Source organism: Dermacentor silvarum, unplaced genomic scaffold (genome assembly GCF_013339745.2).
Source record: "Dermacentor silvarum isolate Dsil-2018 unplaced genomic scaffold, BIME_Dsil_1.4 Seq575, whole genome shotgun sequence".
Classification (NCBI taxonomy): Eukaryota; Metazoa; Arthropoda; class Arachnida; order Ixodida; family Ixodidae; genus Dermacentor; species Dermacentor silvarum.
In genome coordinates this window covers 40,073-56,996 of record NW_023606456.1, presented here as the reverse complement: position 1 = coordinate 56,996, position 16,924 = coordinate 40,073, and the positions used below count along the sequence as shown (strand labels likewise).

General features: G+C 44.6%; 1 pseudogene; it reads left to right on the top strand.

The window, feature by feature from the left end:
* Positions 1-234: 234 nt before the first annotated feature.
* LOC119435254 (uncharacterized) lies at positions 235-4,514 on the top strand (annotated as a pseudogene).
* The last annotated feature ends 12,410 nt before the right edge of the window (positions 4,515-16,924 follow it).

Sequence of the window (16,924 nt, the reverse complement as noted above, 5' to 3'; positions counted from 1 at the left end):
AGTAGGCAGTTGTAATCGCATGAAACGTGCCTGTGCTGCTTATCTGTCCCTTTTCCGTTCAGTGCGCAGACTATGCGCGCGCATCCTTTGTTAGCGCTGTTGCCTTTAAAAGCACGGCGACCAAGCTGTGTTGTGTCATGTGTTGCACTGCCGTCAGATGGATTAAACGGCTTTTCGACATCTGTGTCTTCCTTCATAACATTGGCGACGAGGATGGGATAAGGCGACACAGAAGCTATGGCCACCACCTTAGGAAAGTAGCCGGAATTCTGCCCGGACACAGGCAACATTGACGTCTACCTAGAAAGGTTCTAGCTTTTTGCCAAATCAAACGAAATAGCCGCCGGGAAGAAGCTCTAAGTCTTCTTGACCGTCCTAGGAAAGAAGGCCTATGTGACGCTGCGTAGCTTATTGCTGCCGAAAACGCCTACCGAGGTTAAGTACGAAGATGCCACAAAAGTGCTGCAACAGCACTATGCTCCAAAGCGGTCTGTGGTCACCGAGTGATACCACTTCTACCGACGGAACCAGGAGTCAAGTGAAACTATCGCACAGTTTCTCGTGGAATTGAAGAGGCTCGCCGAGACATGCTCTTTTGGAACTTTCCCACAAGAAGTTTTCCGGGACCGCCTAATTGCTGGATTACGGAGCGACACTATCCGATGCCGTCTTCTCGCGTTGCCCGACGACGAGGTCCCATGGGACCGGGTCTGCAAGGTATCCACCGCCATGGAAGCTGCACAGAGGGATACCCAGGACATGCTCGTCGGCAATGCTGCTGCCAGCTATGCAAACGTGCACTGGCAAGGGCCCCCCGTTAATCCCCACAAGCAGCAACCGACAAGACAACGGGCATCTAGCTACGAGCTTACCCCAACAAGCAAGGTACCTGATAAAAACTATACGCGAAAAATGGCTGTTTTATGTCATAGGTGCGCTGGGCGACACGCTCCTACAAGTTGTCCATTTTTAAAAGTGCTTGTTTTAAGTGTTCTAAACTTGGTCAGGTCGCAAGTATGTGCAAAACGCGATTCGTGCACGCTGTAGAAGAGTCGGCAACAGAGCAAGATTTGCTACTATTTGCCAAACGAACAAAGCAGGTAGTCCACCTCCAATAGTAGTAAAGGTAATCATTAATGGTCACGAAGTGCCAATGGAATTGGATACGGCGTCTGCCGTAACAATTATGTCTGAAAAGGACTTTGCAGAGAACTTTCCTAACCTATATTACAAGAGTGAGGACGTAAAGCTCGGTGTGTACAACGGCACCGCAATCAGCGTAAAGGGTGTTGCGCAAGTCGACGTGAGGGGTGGCAAGCAAAGCCACCTCTCACCACTTGTCATTGCCAAGTATGAAAAATGTGCGCGCATGCCGGTGCTTCTCGGTCGTGACTGGTTCGCAAAGATAAAAGTGAACTTGGTTGATGCCTTGCAGCAATTGCACGAGGTTGCACTTAATGTGCAAGCAATCGCGCCGATGAAAACTCAAGAAGTTGTAGAGTTATTAAAACAGCAGCACGCTGATATTTTTCTAGCAGGCTACGGTGCTATCAAGAGATATAAGGGTAGCATTCGCACGAAAGAGAACGCAAATCCAGTTTTCTGTAAGGCGAGGCCTTTACCATATGCATTGTGAGAACAAGTAGGAAAATAAGTGGTGGAACTAGAAAAGGCTGGTGTCATTTACCGAGTGAGGTACAGCTCTTGGGCAACGCCGCTAGTTATCGTGCCAAAGAAAATTGGACGAGAAATAAGGATATGTGATGACTACAGAGTCACTGTGAACCAATACATGGGACAAAGATTAGCAACGCCGACGGCTTGTTGCGCCTACCATTGTTGGAAACCGCTGACGATGCAGATGAATTTTTTTACTTTTTCCCATCAGAGAATTGCCTTTAACGGCAAAGGACATCGCACGTGAAACGTCTAAGGACGCTGTCTTGAGGACTGTCCGTGAAATGGCATGGCATGGTTGGCAGCGGTCTGTGGATGAGCAGTATCGACCATTCTTTGTAAGACGGTTTGAGCCTTCTGTGGATGATGCATGCTTAATTTGGCCGAACCGAGTGGTTATACCCCACACTCTTCAGGAGGAAGTGATGTCACTTTTGCATGAACAGCAAATTGGCATCAGTAAAATGAAGGCCCTGGCAAGATGATTGGTTTGATGGCCCGGGATCGACAGCTGCCTCGAACAAACAGTAAAGCAATGTAACATCTGTCAGAGTGTGAGACCAGTAGAGTAGCCAGTGGCGCTGGCTACTCTTTGTTGGCGCTGGCCAACTGTTCAGTGAACGAGTGCACCTCGACTTTGCAGAAAAGGAAGACAAAATATTCCTGGTAGCAGTTGAGTCCCACTCTAAGTGGGTAGATGTGAAAATAATGACTTCTACTACCGCGCGAAGGACTGTTGAAGCAGTAAGGTCCTTATTTGCAACATATGGTATGCCTCTGGAGATAGTTACTGACAATGGACTACAATTTCGGGCAAAATAGTTCGCTGATTCCTTGCCTGCAAATGGCGTCAAGCATACATTAACTCCGCCGTATTATCCCCAATCTAATGGCGCAGCGGAACGTGCCGTGCAGACTGTTAAACAGTCATTGCTGAAACAGCTGTTGGAGGATGAACGGAACAAAAGTGCCAGGTCCTTGCAACACAGAGTTGATAACTTTCTCTTCGCGTACAGAACTACGCCGCATACGTTCACTGGTAGAACGCCAGCAGAATTGTTTTTGAAGAGAAAGTTACGCACAAGGTTGTCTCTGCTTAAATCAAACATGGAAGCTACGATAATGGCCAAGTCTGAGAGTGAAGTGCGCAGCGCAAATGAGCGTAAGGGTAAACCTAGAGCATTTTAGTTGGCGATCGTTTACTAGTGTGCACTGTTCGTGGGGAACTTGTGAAGTGGCGGCCAGGAACGATATTAAGTCTAAAATCTGCTGTCACATGGTGTACGTAGACAAACAAACGCGCTTTGTGCATGCGGATCAGCTACGTTGTTCTTCTTTGAAGCACGAGAAGCATTCGGAAGATTGTCGTGATGCAATTCATTTGCGGCATGCCAGTGATTTTCTGGGAAAATAAAATTGCCCATTGCAACCAGCAGTGTCGTCACCGCAGCAGCCGCAAGCCCCTCCTGTACTTAGACGCAGCACTCGGGTGACGCGTCCACCTGATTGACTGATGTACGACCGACTGTGATTTTGTTTGGGGGGAGTGTTGTAATCGCATGAAACGTGCCTGTGCTGCTTATCTGTCCCTTTTCCGTTCAGTGCGCAGACTATGCGCGCGCATCCTTTGTTAGCGCTGTTGCCTTTAAAAACACGGCGACCAAGCTGTCATGTTTTCTACTGCCGTCAGATCGATTAAATGGCTTTTCGACATCTGCGTCTTCCTTCATAACAGTATTCTGAACCAGAAGACGAACAGTCGTGACAGAATTCGCCCTTGTGAAAGCTAAGTGTTGATGGTCAAATTGAGCTGCCGTTTGCTGAATATTGTGAACGAAGTGGTCTGACATGTTCACCTACAATAGTGGAGAAACGTTTGCAACATACCAGCCTGCGACGGGCTCTATGTGGTTGGATGCATTCCTTCATTCGGCGGCGGACACCTTGTGTTCAACAGAAACGTGTCGTGGGACAGTACGTAGTATCTTTTTGCTCATAAACACTCACGCATATTATGCACCCGTATATTTTACGAAGCGCTGTTCACGTGCCTTTTACCTCATATAAATATCGATGCTGTTACAATACAGCTGTTCATTTGCAGCGGGTTGGTGTGTTGAACTTTGGAATTTCGCTCAGCCATTGCTGCCGCGCAACCTTCAAAGGTAAATGTACAACCTCATTCTGAGTGCTAAATAAGAAAAAAAATATGTACTTAATAAAACTGCACTTAGTAGCTTCAAAACAGACTCCATTTTGTTCTCCATCTCACACTTTATTCTCTTCACTCTCCTGCCCCTCTTATTGTTTCAACTTCTTCTATCTGCAGGCCGCCATAGGTTGCTTCTATGTATATGATGTGAGTGTGGTAAAGTAGAATATACCATGTAAAGCAAGAACGCAGCGCCACAGCAATAGTAGTAGTCGGTCGCCTTCTGTACCGTACTTTCGATCCAAATTCACTTTTTAAACTAGAAATTCAGACGTCGTCTGTCGTTTTTAAATTGAGGTTATAAATGAATATTATTCAAAACATCATCTTGTATTACTAAGGAAACATTTTTCCCGTATCAGTACAACTACCGCTAGAATCGAGGCGGCGCTAGTGTCGCCTGCAAAAGCCGAGCTCATTGGTCCTATGGAAATGTTTCGGCCTTGCTATAGGGGTGATACAACAGCGGTACAGCAGCGAGCCGTTGTAAAGCACTGGGGCCTTACTGTTAACGTGTGGTACATGTGAAACTTGGGCAGGAACATTTGTCTTGTTGCGCTGCGATTTGTGCCAGGATGCAAAAACAGAAGGTGTCGTTGAGGCTCCACCAACATACTCGGACTGATATCGGACTTTTTGTAGTCTTTTGTTGTTCTATGCATTCTGCCTGCAAATACCTCTTGTGAATATTAATCCCTGTTTCGTAGTGTGACGATGGATCGCGTTTATTTACAAGATGAAGAACGCAAAGGTATCGCTCAGCGAAAACAGTTCACGGCGCCACACGCGAGCCAGCACAGCTGGGTTGTCCTCTTCATCCAAAGTCCGCTCGCACGTTTCAACATTTATAGGGCAGTATGTGGATCTGTGCTTAATTTGCAATAGATCCAATTGTGCTCCTCTGAAAGTTTTGTTTGCTTTATTGTGAGACGATCATGGTGCGTTGAAAGGCAATTGCACAATGTGAATAGGAATGCGAAAAGTCACTGCAGATGGGTGGTTTACGAAGGACAGATGAGTTATAACTTTTCATATTTGTTTTTGCGGTGAATGCAGGAGCAAATATTTTCCTTCTATGCAAAGGTCATGTCAGTCATTTATGATGTCGGTTCAATTGCAATACGGTGCATCTATAGAAATAGTGTCAACCCGTCTTGCTGAATAGAGATTTTTAGACATTGAGATGGCAAACGCTTACAATCAATGTGGTACTCTACCTCCATAAAAAAGCAACAACTACTGCTGGATCATTTCCTTTGCTATGTAATACTGTGTTCAAAGCAAGCACTCTACATCCAGGACAAATGGCCAGGGTAAATGCATTGCTGTGCATAAAGTCACAATACAGCGACAACTTTGCAACAGAACGCATGCCACAGCTGCGTTGCTGCCAATGAAAATGACTGAAAAGAGAGACTTGATGTTTTCACCGACTCACCAACACACACAAACACACACACAGTGCCATAAACCGCCAATTGCTGCGCCCCACGGAAAAGGGATTTGTACCTGCATTGTAAAAATTTCCATTCTGCACAGGCAACACCTTGTTGACGTACCTTCCAGCTGCGTGTGCATGCTCAACGTTGAAACAAAACAGCGTTTGTCCTGAATGACGAGATCCTTCACACTTTCGCAAGAATATTGCATATCATAGCCAACTTGGTTATGGTCACACAATAACTGAAAAATGCGCCCACCAAATAGGATAGTACATGAGAATGTGAGATGCGTTTGTTCCCATGAGATATTGTGTTCTGTGGAAAGACTGTGAGTATGACTGTGACAGCAATGTGGGACAACAAACGTATGTAAGAAGGCTGTACACGTGGTGCAAAGATAAGTCTATTTAGAAAAGTAGATTCATTTCACTGTCTGTGCCATGGCCACTGGACATTTTTTGTGTGTGTTTCCTTTGATTGTAAAGCAATTTCATGCTACATAATACTTCAACTCTTTTATTACTTTTGATTCTTCAGCTTTGATGTTTGCCTTGCTCTGAATAACAAAATGTACACATACAGAGGGGTCACAGCAGAGCACATTCAAATGTACACATGCATTTTACATGGATAACTTGGCACAGGAAGGCTTGAGTAAGCATCGTACTAAAATAGCACTGCATAAGTGCGTCTAGCATTCATGGTTGAAGTGAAAAGGCAGTTAGGTATACATCACAGAAATGCAATCTGCAGTGTTATATCGCACCTTTCAAGGCATTTGCTTGCATTTATGATGAAAACTATTTGCTTGAGTGTCACAACACCTCGTATTTTTTGTTTATCACACATAATGGCTGTATATCTTTCAGCTTCAAATTGCTTGAATAATATATTATTTGTATTCCCTGTGTCACTGCGTGTTCAATTGTGAATGCCAAGATAACAACGAAGGCAATAAATATATTTAGAATGCGTCACCAAAATCTTTAAACACTTCTTATTGGACCTGTGCAGCAAGTTTAATTAAAATGTGCAAGTTGGTTTAGTAAAGCGATATTGAAAATGATGGCTGGGTGTTGAAATCTTGAAAATTCTTTGTTCATTATGAAGCACTTTGCTTTTCCTGGTTCCGAAGGTGGAAAAGGTCTGATTAAGTTACATTTTCGATGGGCCGAATAAAGCAGTGGCTCCTTAGCTGCGGTATTCTGCTGCTAGGTTTCAGCCATCACACCCATCGCAGCTGCATTGCTGGTGAAATTAGAAAACGTTTGTGTGCATGTTAAATAACCACAGATGGTCAAAGTTAGTCTTTAGCCACTACTGCAGCACTTGTCGTAGTCCATGTGTTGTTTAATATGTTAACGGAAAACGCGGTATGTTAAACCACATACAACCTCACTTTAACACCTGTTATTGCTCTTTAGGTACCTAAAAATTTAGGTACCACATTAGAGCACTATAAAACATGGCTAGTGACCACATTAGAGCACTATAAAACATGGCAGTGTCTTGTAAATGAGTGGTCATGGTAATGCAGAACTTACTACATAAGCATACTGCGAGACAGCTGTTCAACCTATTTCTTGGCGACCTCTGAGCGGACTTTTGGGGCGCCCAAAATTTGCCGAAGCTGGTGTTTGAATGCAGCACAGTCAGGCAAGAAGCTCTCATGGTTAAGAAACCAAGTCCTCGCAACGTCAGTCAGGTAGAATGCGACGTTCTGAAGCTTGTGAAAACCATCCCACCGGTTAGACTCACTCACACGGTCATAATTGTCCAGCCAGTTGTCGACGTCTTAACTAGGAAGGCCAGTGAACATGGTGGGATCGCGCTGCCGCATGCTGACGATCCATGAAGGAACGGCTGGTGGGGCAGAGACGGTGACGCTGGGGGCTCCTGGAGGACATTCTCGCAGCATGGTGGTGGAAAGCCAGAGTAAGCGGCGACCTGAACGAATCCCCAGGGAAACTTGAAGTCGTAGAGGACCAAGGGATCAAGAGCAACCCCCACCACTTGCGAGACAGGTGTTCAACCTCGACGGTTTATTATGCATGCCGCGCGCTGAAGAGAATGATGCTGGCCATGCTGATGAATTTATACGGATGAAGAAGATGAAGGGGTAATATGATGCTCGCAGTACTACTGATGGTTGAGAAAAAATCTCCAGCCAACACCTATTAATCCGTTATGAACACATAAACGCAGAAGAATTGTAAAAATGTTTTTAAAATAAATATTCATCAACTGATTAGTTTTGACCACTAACTGCTCACATAACAAAAATTGTGAAATTACAGAGCACCTTAGAATGAACAACATACACATGGATACAACAACCGCACATCATGACGATTTTTAAGTATTTGCATAATGTTTGACTCTGTGATGTTTAACAATGCATTCAGCCATAAATATTAGGCTCACACAAGAAATTAAAAACAAACTTTGAAAATCAACATTGATCAGCTGACTAGAGCAACCACCAGGTGCTGCGACAGCACCAAAGAACAAAAAATAAATGTGAACATTCAAATTATAGCAATGAAATAAATAACTTTGTTCATAAAACGACACAATGGTGAACGTTATGGATTCGTACGACCTGTAATAAGAATGTGTGATGCAACATTTCAAGTTAAATTGAGCCATAAAATTAAGGACACGCTAGAAGCCAAAAAACTTTTCATCATCTCACTAGTGCCAACCGCCATGTGCTGAGATAGCAACCAAGTACAAAAAATAATTGAGCTGTCGAAGTAGCTAGGAAATCACACAATAAGAGTGGTCATTCTGACTTTCCATAGATTGAAATACAACTGTGCGACGCAACATTTTGCATTATGTTCATCCATCAGGATAGCTTTTTTGTAAGTGAGCCATTTTGAAACCACTAAACCCCTGGATTACACTGCTAATACGCACCTGAATACCTCCCTTTAGAAAAAAAAATATGGCAAAGTGTCTATGGACTGTTACTTTTTTTTACATTCAAACAAACAATTCTGTATAACTTTATTTAGTGCAATAGAACGCCTTTGTAACAAAGTGGTTGCGGCCTGCGAAATAATTTGTCATACAGGTCACTTTCTTGTAAAGGTCTCACACTACACAGCTCACAATAGAACCGGGACCGATTAATTATTTCGTTACACAGGTCATTTCAATGTAGACGCGTTTGTTTCGTTGTAGAGGCGCTACGATGTTTATGTTAAAAAATCTATGGTTCAATGGTTGTTTTTTTAAAGGGAGTCTGAACAACAGTAGTTGACACTCAAAAACATCAATGCAAAGTAAATCCATGGCTCAAAAAGGATACGTATCGATGCTCCTGCCCATTATGGTTGTTCATTACAGTTATAACACAGCAGTGCGGTACTTATTTCAATGTCAGCTTCTCGTGGGAACTGTTTTAAAGCGCAAAACTACAAAGGGCAGGTAAAGAGCAATTCTAATTTCAGGGTGTTTCAGCGAACAGTTTCAAATCTTATTTAAGGTTGGTTGCCTGTGGCAGATATCCCAATTCTAGTTAATGAGCTGGTCTACTCGAAGAGGCGGACACTACTTGCACAAAAAATTGACATGTATAATCGACTAATCAACAAAAATTCACTAATTAAGTTTTTAACTAATTACTGATGACCCATGTTGCAATTAACAAACTGTAGCCCTGGAGTACGCAAGGCGGATCCACGTGGAATGAATTCTCAGGATGACAGCAGTGTTGATATATAAATTCCCGAACTTTCGGGAGAAATGCATTGGCGTTCCAGTTAATTTTGTGCTTGAATGCATAAAACGACATTTTGTTAAGAAACTAACTGGAACGTCGATGCATTTCTCCGCAACGTTCGGGAATTATTATCTCCAAACTGGTGTCATCCCGAGAATTCGTTCCAAGTGGATCCGCCTGGCCAACTCCACGGCTACAATTTGTAAATTGCAATATGAGCCACCAGATAATTAGTTAAAAAGGTAATTAGTGAATTTTTGTTAAATATTCAATTATGCATTTCAATTTATTGTGCAAGTAATGTCCGCCTCTTCGAGTACACCAGCTCATGAACTAGAATTGTGCTATCTGCAACAGGCAACCTTGAAGAATTTTTGACAGTGTTCGTTGAAACACCCTGTATGTGCAGTAGAATTTGCATTGACGGCTTAGGTTGTCATCGATCATATGTGATGCTGTGACGTGTCGCTAATAATCTACTTTGTCAATGATGAGAGGAGTAGCACAAGCTGTAAGAAGCCACACTCTCGTAAAAAAATCTTAATTTTGCTTGGTTTACTGCTCAGCAGCTGTAGTATTTCGCTCCGTGCCGCCAGCCTGGCAAGCAGAATCATCGACCAGCTGACGTAGCTGACGTAACATCTTCGGATGCATAGATAACTTGCCTAATCAAAATGTGTTAAGTCTATGTTGCCGAATTTTAGCATTATATTCTGTATAATCGATCGCGAGATTTATGAAACTTACGTGAAACCTACACCTGTCACAAAGCACTGCACAGAAAGGAGGCATCAAACTTGTCATGAGTAATACTATTTCCTGGACGACGCCACCGGCAAGCTTTCTCCTTTCTAAACTTTGAAAAAGCAATTGCTCACATTGCTTAATGGCAGTGGATTGGATAGAAAATACTGCACTAATTCTACGGGCAAGACAGAATTACTCCTCTCTTGCATTAAGAGTACTTAAAAGGGACTAAGGCATAGTTGCAATTTAGGGAAATGAGCAGAAAAAAAATAAGATGTGTTCTTGCTTCTAGAATCCTCATTTCTGTTAAACGTAATTTCCGTGTTCATGAAATGAAATTTGAAACCATATTATAATAGATTGAAAGAGTTTGTAGAGATATATACAGAAATATTGAATACACTTGTACCCGACATTTCCAGAGAGAGCGTGTCGTTGATACCAGCATATTGCAGCCTTTACAAGATTTCCTAAGAGGCCTTTCCTAAGTGTACCTGTGACAGGCACACTATTAATATAGAAATATCTACTTTGTTGATAGCAAAATGTTAACAATATCTTCAGTGACACTTCTCACATGTGGCGGTAAACAAGAAAAAGTTGTGAACTTTAAATTACCGTGGAATGTCGTCATTGTCTTGCATGCGTAACCATGCAAACGGCAACTAAACTTCGCAGTTCGACGTCGCAAAGCGCGGATACGCTAGAATTCTGCCAAGTGAAACTCTGTAGAAACATGACTGCCCGAAGCTATTCAATACACACGTTTCTGCTTACTGCAGCCAATCAAGTTAATTATTCGATTTTTCTTAATTGCGCTGCCAGCGACAATACTGACAATCTGCCATGATCCAAACCAGAGGGCTGAGCTCTTATATTTCTTCAGTTTCGCAACGGGGATAGTAGCAAACTCCTCGTTTAAAAAAGCGTTTTATTAGTACTGGGATTGACCATGCAGAAGAACGTCAGACCATCAGTGCGTGCTGACACATTTACCTGATTATGCAGGACATTCAAATCACGAACATTGGTACAACTCTACATGCTCAAAGTGGTTCTAGGTATAGGGCGAAGAGGACCGACGACATAGGGCATTACGTAAACTGTTCTCGTGTTATACGAGCTTTTTTTGTATATCTACGAGCTCTTTCAGATGGTCGCCACGTGTTGAAGATGATTTTCATTATATGACACATGGGCCTACAACTGAGAAGGGGCTATGAAGCGTGTCCACATGTTAATTATAATGATGGTTTCCATACTTTGGTGCATACCCACAATCGGCTAATAAGTCGGTGGTACACATTTTCCCACCAAATAGCTCTTCAGAACATTGCCGCGCGGTAGTGAAGATTATATCTTCCTCGCATGACTCCTTTCCAAAACGGGAGAGCGTCCTAAAAGGGTGTCCAGGTGTTGAGTATGATGATGATGCGATCCATGTACTGGCACACCGGGGGGGGGGGGGGGGGTGTTGCCAAGAAACGGGTGGTTCATATCTTGTCGACGCGAACTAGCCCTTTGAGGTGATCGCCGCGTAGGTCCGGACAGCAACGCAGCAAGAAATATTTCACAAGTTGTGTCATTCTTTACTAAACGCACCTGTCCTCAGCAATTTTGATTCTAAGAAACCGGTGACACTACCAGATGACGCGAGTCCATTGGGCGTAAGTGCCGTTCTTTTGGAGGATGGCCACCCCATCGCATTTTCTTCTACGTTATTTGCAGAATCATCACAGGGAAACGTGCAAATAGAAAAAGGTGTTGATTCAAGATCCACACTGCCTCGGATTGAAGACGAAGCGCCTCCTTCCATGAGGCAGCCGGTGCGTACGAGCACGCACGGCCAGAGTTCGAAAAAAGGCTGAAAATAAATATTGTTCCTGAAGCTTCGCACGTCGCTTCTGGCCAGTTAGCCGTACGCACTCACAAATAATAAGTTCGACGCACTATAGGCGCCCGGGCCGTCGGCGTGTAATGTGATCTCATGTCGTCGTGGTCACGCGCAGAAACAGGGTCAAAACAAACGTAGAATTCATAAAAACCGGTTCAAAATAAACTAGCATGATTCAGAATAATGTAAATTATGGGAATAATGAAGCATGTATCACATTAATTAGAAGAAACTCGTGAAAATAATTTACCAAACGCCACTCTGGTACAGCACAGCGCAAGAGAGGGCGCCATCTCGACAGCTCGGCAGACAGCCGCAAGGCACACCAAAATCTCGTGCAAGGCGACGGCCCAAGACGCACTTCGTCTAGATGATGGACGTCCGCTCTGTTGAACCTCGCACGTAGATGTGGGTTTCTAGACGGCAGCAGGCAGCTCTGAGGCCTCGTGCCGGGCAACGACCCGAGGCATTCTCTGTCCCGAAGACGGGCGCCCTGTCAAGTAAACCTCACGCGTAGATGCGAGTTCCGTGGGCTCTGTGACCCTAGTCGTGCCGGCGTTCGAATGACGTCCTTTGCGCGAGCCCCTTTTACAGCGAAGCTGTATCGACCCTTTTCCCGGCGCTCCCGTGGGCGCTGCCATGTCTTATCACGTGGTGACGCGTCCAAAGCTTGCCTCAGCTGCCTCCGTTGCCTCCATGTTTACAATGCAAACGCGTTAGGCCGATCCGGCGCAGCAAACCTTCGTTTCGACGTATATCGTAGACGGTGACTGTGTGGACGACCCGAAGCCTTGGCCACAGCTTTAGACGCCGTGTAAGTTCTTTCAGAGCTCATTACGCCTTGTCCAAACGGCGAGAGCAGCGTATGTGTGCTTGTACTGAAAGCCGGGCTAGAAGTGTATTCGAACCTTTCCAAACTTTCTGCTTATGAATTAAATCAGGATCAGTGTGCTCTTTGTTCTTTATTTTGCAAACATTTTGAAGTAGTGACTTGTCATGTGTCTCACAGCAAAGTTCCACGATGCAGCCACTATCTGATTGTATATTTTCAGCCTAATCACTCCCGAATGTGCTCTGCTGCGATATATTTGTTCTTGCTTCGCACAAAGCTTGGAGTGTAAATGTTCTGTACTTTGTAATAGCTTGTAGCAAAGACCTATTGTCGCTAGTCCTTCGCTTACTCTGTGGACCATCACGAAACGTTTAGCTTCCAACATTCGTACCTTGTCGCTGTATAGTCGCGCGCCACTCATGCTTCAGCACATTGATTCAAGTGTGCGCCCATTCACTTGTTATTGATACGTTGGTGATACGGTAGGCGTAAGTTTGCGTGCGCGTAGGGGTGGATTTGTGTAGATAACGTGCGAGAAACTTGCTATCCTAGTAAGTGGCACTATACTTCCTTTGGTAACGAGCGGCACTCATTCTTAAGTACCAAAGTTCCGCAGTTGAAGTCCTTTCTTTGGAGGTTAGCTATACAGCGCTGACCGATGAATTATCTTTTCTATCCTCTAGGAAAGCCGTGCATCACGAAGGACCGACAACACAGGCAGGTCCTCGTGTAGCAGTGGCGACACAGATTGATTCAATTCCTTAATATGCGAATCACTATTTTTGCAGCTAACTACCGCACACATCTTCCCTTTATCGTTGCGCATTTTGCAGCATGAATTGGGCACAGTGCAATAGCGAACACCCAGTTGAAGGCGTTGCACGGCTGAGCAGGATATCGCGGGATCGAACTCCTGCCGCGACGGCCGCATTTCGATGAAGGCGAAATGCAAAAACGCCCGTGTGCTTGCGTTGTGTTGCACGTTAAAGAAATCCAGGCGGTCAAAATTAATTCGGAGCCCTCCACTACGACGTCCCTTCTTATCATAACTAGTTTTGGCACGTAAAACCCCAGAAACAATAGAAAAATTCTAACAGCTGATCGCAGAGTAGCAGGGCAGAAGCAGGAATGGTTTCGTATTTGTGCGCATTCGCTGAGGCAACGCATGGCGCGCGGGCAAAAGCGCCATCTCGTTTCTCTAGAGCAAACTGCTCCGCGAATAGGGTCAATGAGCTAGGCTTTCAGTTTTATTATATGGCTTGATTATTCCGTAAAAGAATGTGTCACTTTGGAAAAAGTGCTGTGATATTGTGGGGTCTTCCAGCAGCAGTCTTTGTTCACAATGGGGGCGGAGGACCCCTCAAGCCGTCATTTGAACGGCTTTTCCCTCCGCCTCATTTTACACTGAACTGTGATGAAGCAAATAAAGCAATCAATCAATCATCACGCGGCCCAGCCAAGGTCTTAAACAGCTCCGTGAATAAAACCGAGTTGGAGAGGAGTTAGGAGCAAGAGGAAAGGGTATGTCTGAGTATTTCACCTCGGAAAAACACGTGTCGACGACGTGCATACACCCTCGCCGCGTCGGCGTGGAGTGCACACGCGCCAAGTGTGAGGGAGTAAGAGGGAAGGGAACGCCTCTTTCTTTCGCGGCGTGGTTGTGACGTGGAGGGTGAGTGCGCGCGCGCCAAGTGTGAGGGAGCAAGGGGAGAGGGAAAGTCTGGTGAGTAATGCGCTGGGCGATTAATCACGTCGTTCCGCTCTCCCGGCGGTGCGCACGCGCATCATTCTCTCTCCGACATCGAAATGGTACAGCCACGTGTCGTGCGCCCTGGCGACGAGCAGCTCGCGTACGAAGAACGCCGCCGCGAATAGCAACGGCAGTCCGCCCTCCGCCTCCGCGCTAGCGCCAAACATATCCGTGCCTTCATTGCTCGGCATAAAGGGGCACGTAAAGTGAACGCATAATTGCGTAGCACAGTTTTGTAACCCTTTATTATACCCACGTGAAAAACCTTAAGGTAGACACCGTGACCTCCCCTTTACAACTTCTCTGGTTAACCATCTCCACAGGATGTAAGGGCGGAAATTTTTTCCGTGTAGCCTTCTGTTAATTGGAGGGGGAAATATCGATTGTTTGCGTGATTTGCAATTTGTCAAAAAGCAACGTCATTCAACGAAATGAGTCATTTATTTCTTGAGAATTGTTTTCAGCAGGGTAAATCATCAAGTTGTAACCCCTAATTATACCTATAACAACTTATATGTAAAAAGAGCGAATTGTTGAGACGGCATTACTACTTGAACTAAAAGACCTCGACGTCAAGGCGGTAGCGTCTTAACACATGGACCACCCCAAAGGAAATACCGTGAGAACCGGACTATAGGTCGAACCGGAATATAGGTCGACTCCCCAACTAACCAATTCTAAAAATGAAAAAATATTTTTCAATGGCAAAAGTACCGAAATACACCCTTACCGTTAAACAAATGCGACTCAGCCGGTTGCACAATGGTGACAGTATTTATTTAAATGCTGCTCCGTGCCGTGATGATAAGGTGCTAACTAACACGCGGGTCGATGGTCGCACGATACGAAGCCCACGGCAACCTGGCGGGTTGCCGAGGGCTTCCGCGTACTCAATCGCCTTTTGATTGAAGGCGACGGTGAATTGCCTTCGGCTTCCGCTCATTTTGAAACAAAATGTGAAAAAGCAGCCTAAATGCGATGGCGAAGGCGGCTGTTGACTTCATCTGCCCATTGTTGCAAGACGTCCATAGTTTTTCCGCCAATGTCCGGTATATAAGACTTTTCGCAATGGTTTTTCGAAAAAAAGTTTGACCTATATTCCGCTTTTTACGGTACGTAGAGAACAATGTTAAACACAATATAACTTCATGTAATCAGTGTGTAGCGAGGTGTCACAGTATATCAGGAGGCCAATAACACCGCTGCACTTGTAAATAAATCGTGTTTAGTTCCTTTGTTTGTATCCCTCCGCAAGTAACATTTTGGTGGAGGTGCTCTGTACGTGGGCTGACGAGCATACGGAGTTGACATAAGTTTTCTAATTCTTGTCGGACAGCGGCCTGAATCATAGCAGTCGTGGCTGGTGATGGAAGTAGGTTATCCCAGCTTGTTCGAAAACGATGCCTGGATCTTGGTCATTAAATGCTGTAACAAATTAGCTTGCCTGAAATAAAAAAGTAACCTGTACCATGCATGTGGAAGGGGACATTCTCTGAGAAGGCTTCATATAGATAAAAAAGAACTAGCCTCGCTCGCCCATTCAATCTGACGCAGTGATCCTGAGCACAAGGTGAAGAGATTTTTATCCTGGATAATCGGCAATTCAATGCTGCGGCTGCCGCACTGATGGTTTGGGGTGCAAGAACGCTGGCACACTGTGCTCTGGGTACACATTCAGAAGCGCTGGTAGTTGAAATTATTCCGCACCTCTCTTATACTAAGTTTCTGATAACCCAATCGCAGTTTCCGGATGCTAAACAAGGAACTTATTTTAAGTCATATGGGAAGCAAAAAAGGTTTCAGCAGTTAAAAACTGTGTAGAGAGAGAAAGAGAATCAAATGCGCGCAAAGTAATTAAGAAAATAAAGACCAAATATATAAATATAGGATTATTTTGCTTATACAACGTCCATCAATAATTTTAAACTAATTACGTGCACATATATATCCCTTCTTTGTATGTCCTATTTTCAGAGTACAATGATACCAAAATCTGTCCTGGCATTCCTACTAACCATCGTGGTGGTACAGTCTCGAAGACATCATGAAGAAATGGATGTTGTCGGTGGTTACGAAGAAGTCGACCCAAACATTGATCCCATATTCAAGGAAATGGCTGAGTTCGCTCTCGAGCAACGCCCTATTGTAGCCCGAGGCCGATTCTGTGCAGTGTTTGAGATGGAGTCAGCGGCAACACAAGTAACTAGACGCAGCCTGCTCTCAATAAGGCTGGGTTTATTGCCGCAATAGTAGCTTTAAGATTAGGAGGCTGCTACAATGTGTGTGTGAATGCTACAGTCCTATAGCTGCGGGTAACGAATAGAGTATAAAAAGTGGCCGACTGAACGTTTGCATTAGTAATGCAGCGATAAAACTGATATGCCGTATTTAGACGGATATACTGATTACAACGGCTCTCTAGTGCCATATGCGTGCAATGAACACACTTTTTTGTATCTGTTGTGACATGCCCACTATGTGCAGAAATCCAAATACCAGGGCCCCTATTCACAAAAACGTTCTTACGCTAAAAGCGTTTGTGCCGGCCAATAGCGATGCGGGGCATATTATTAGCGAAGGCGATCATCCTACGGCATACAGCACTTACGAACGAAATGCTTTGTGAATTCGGCCCCACAA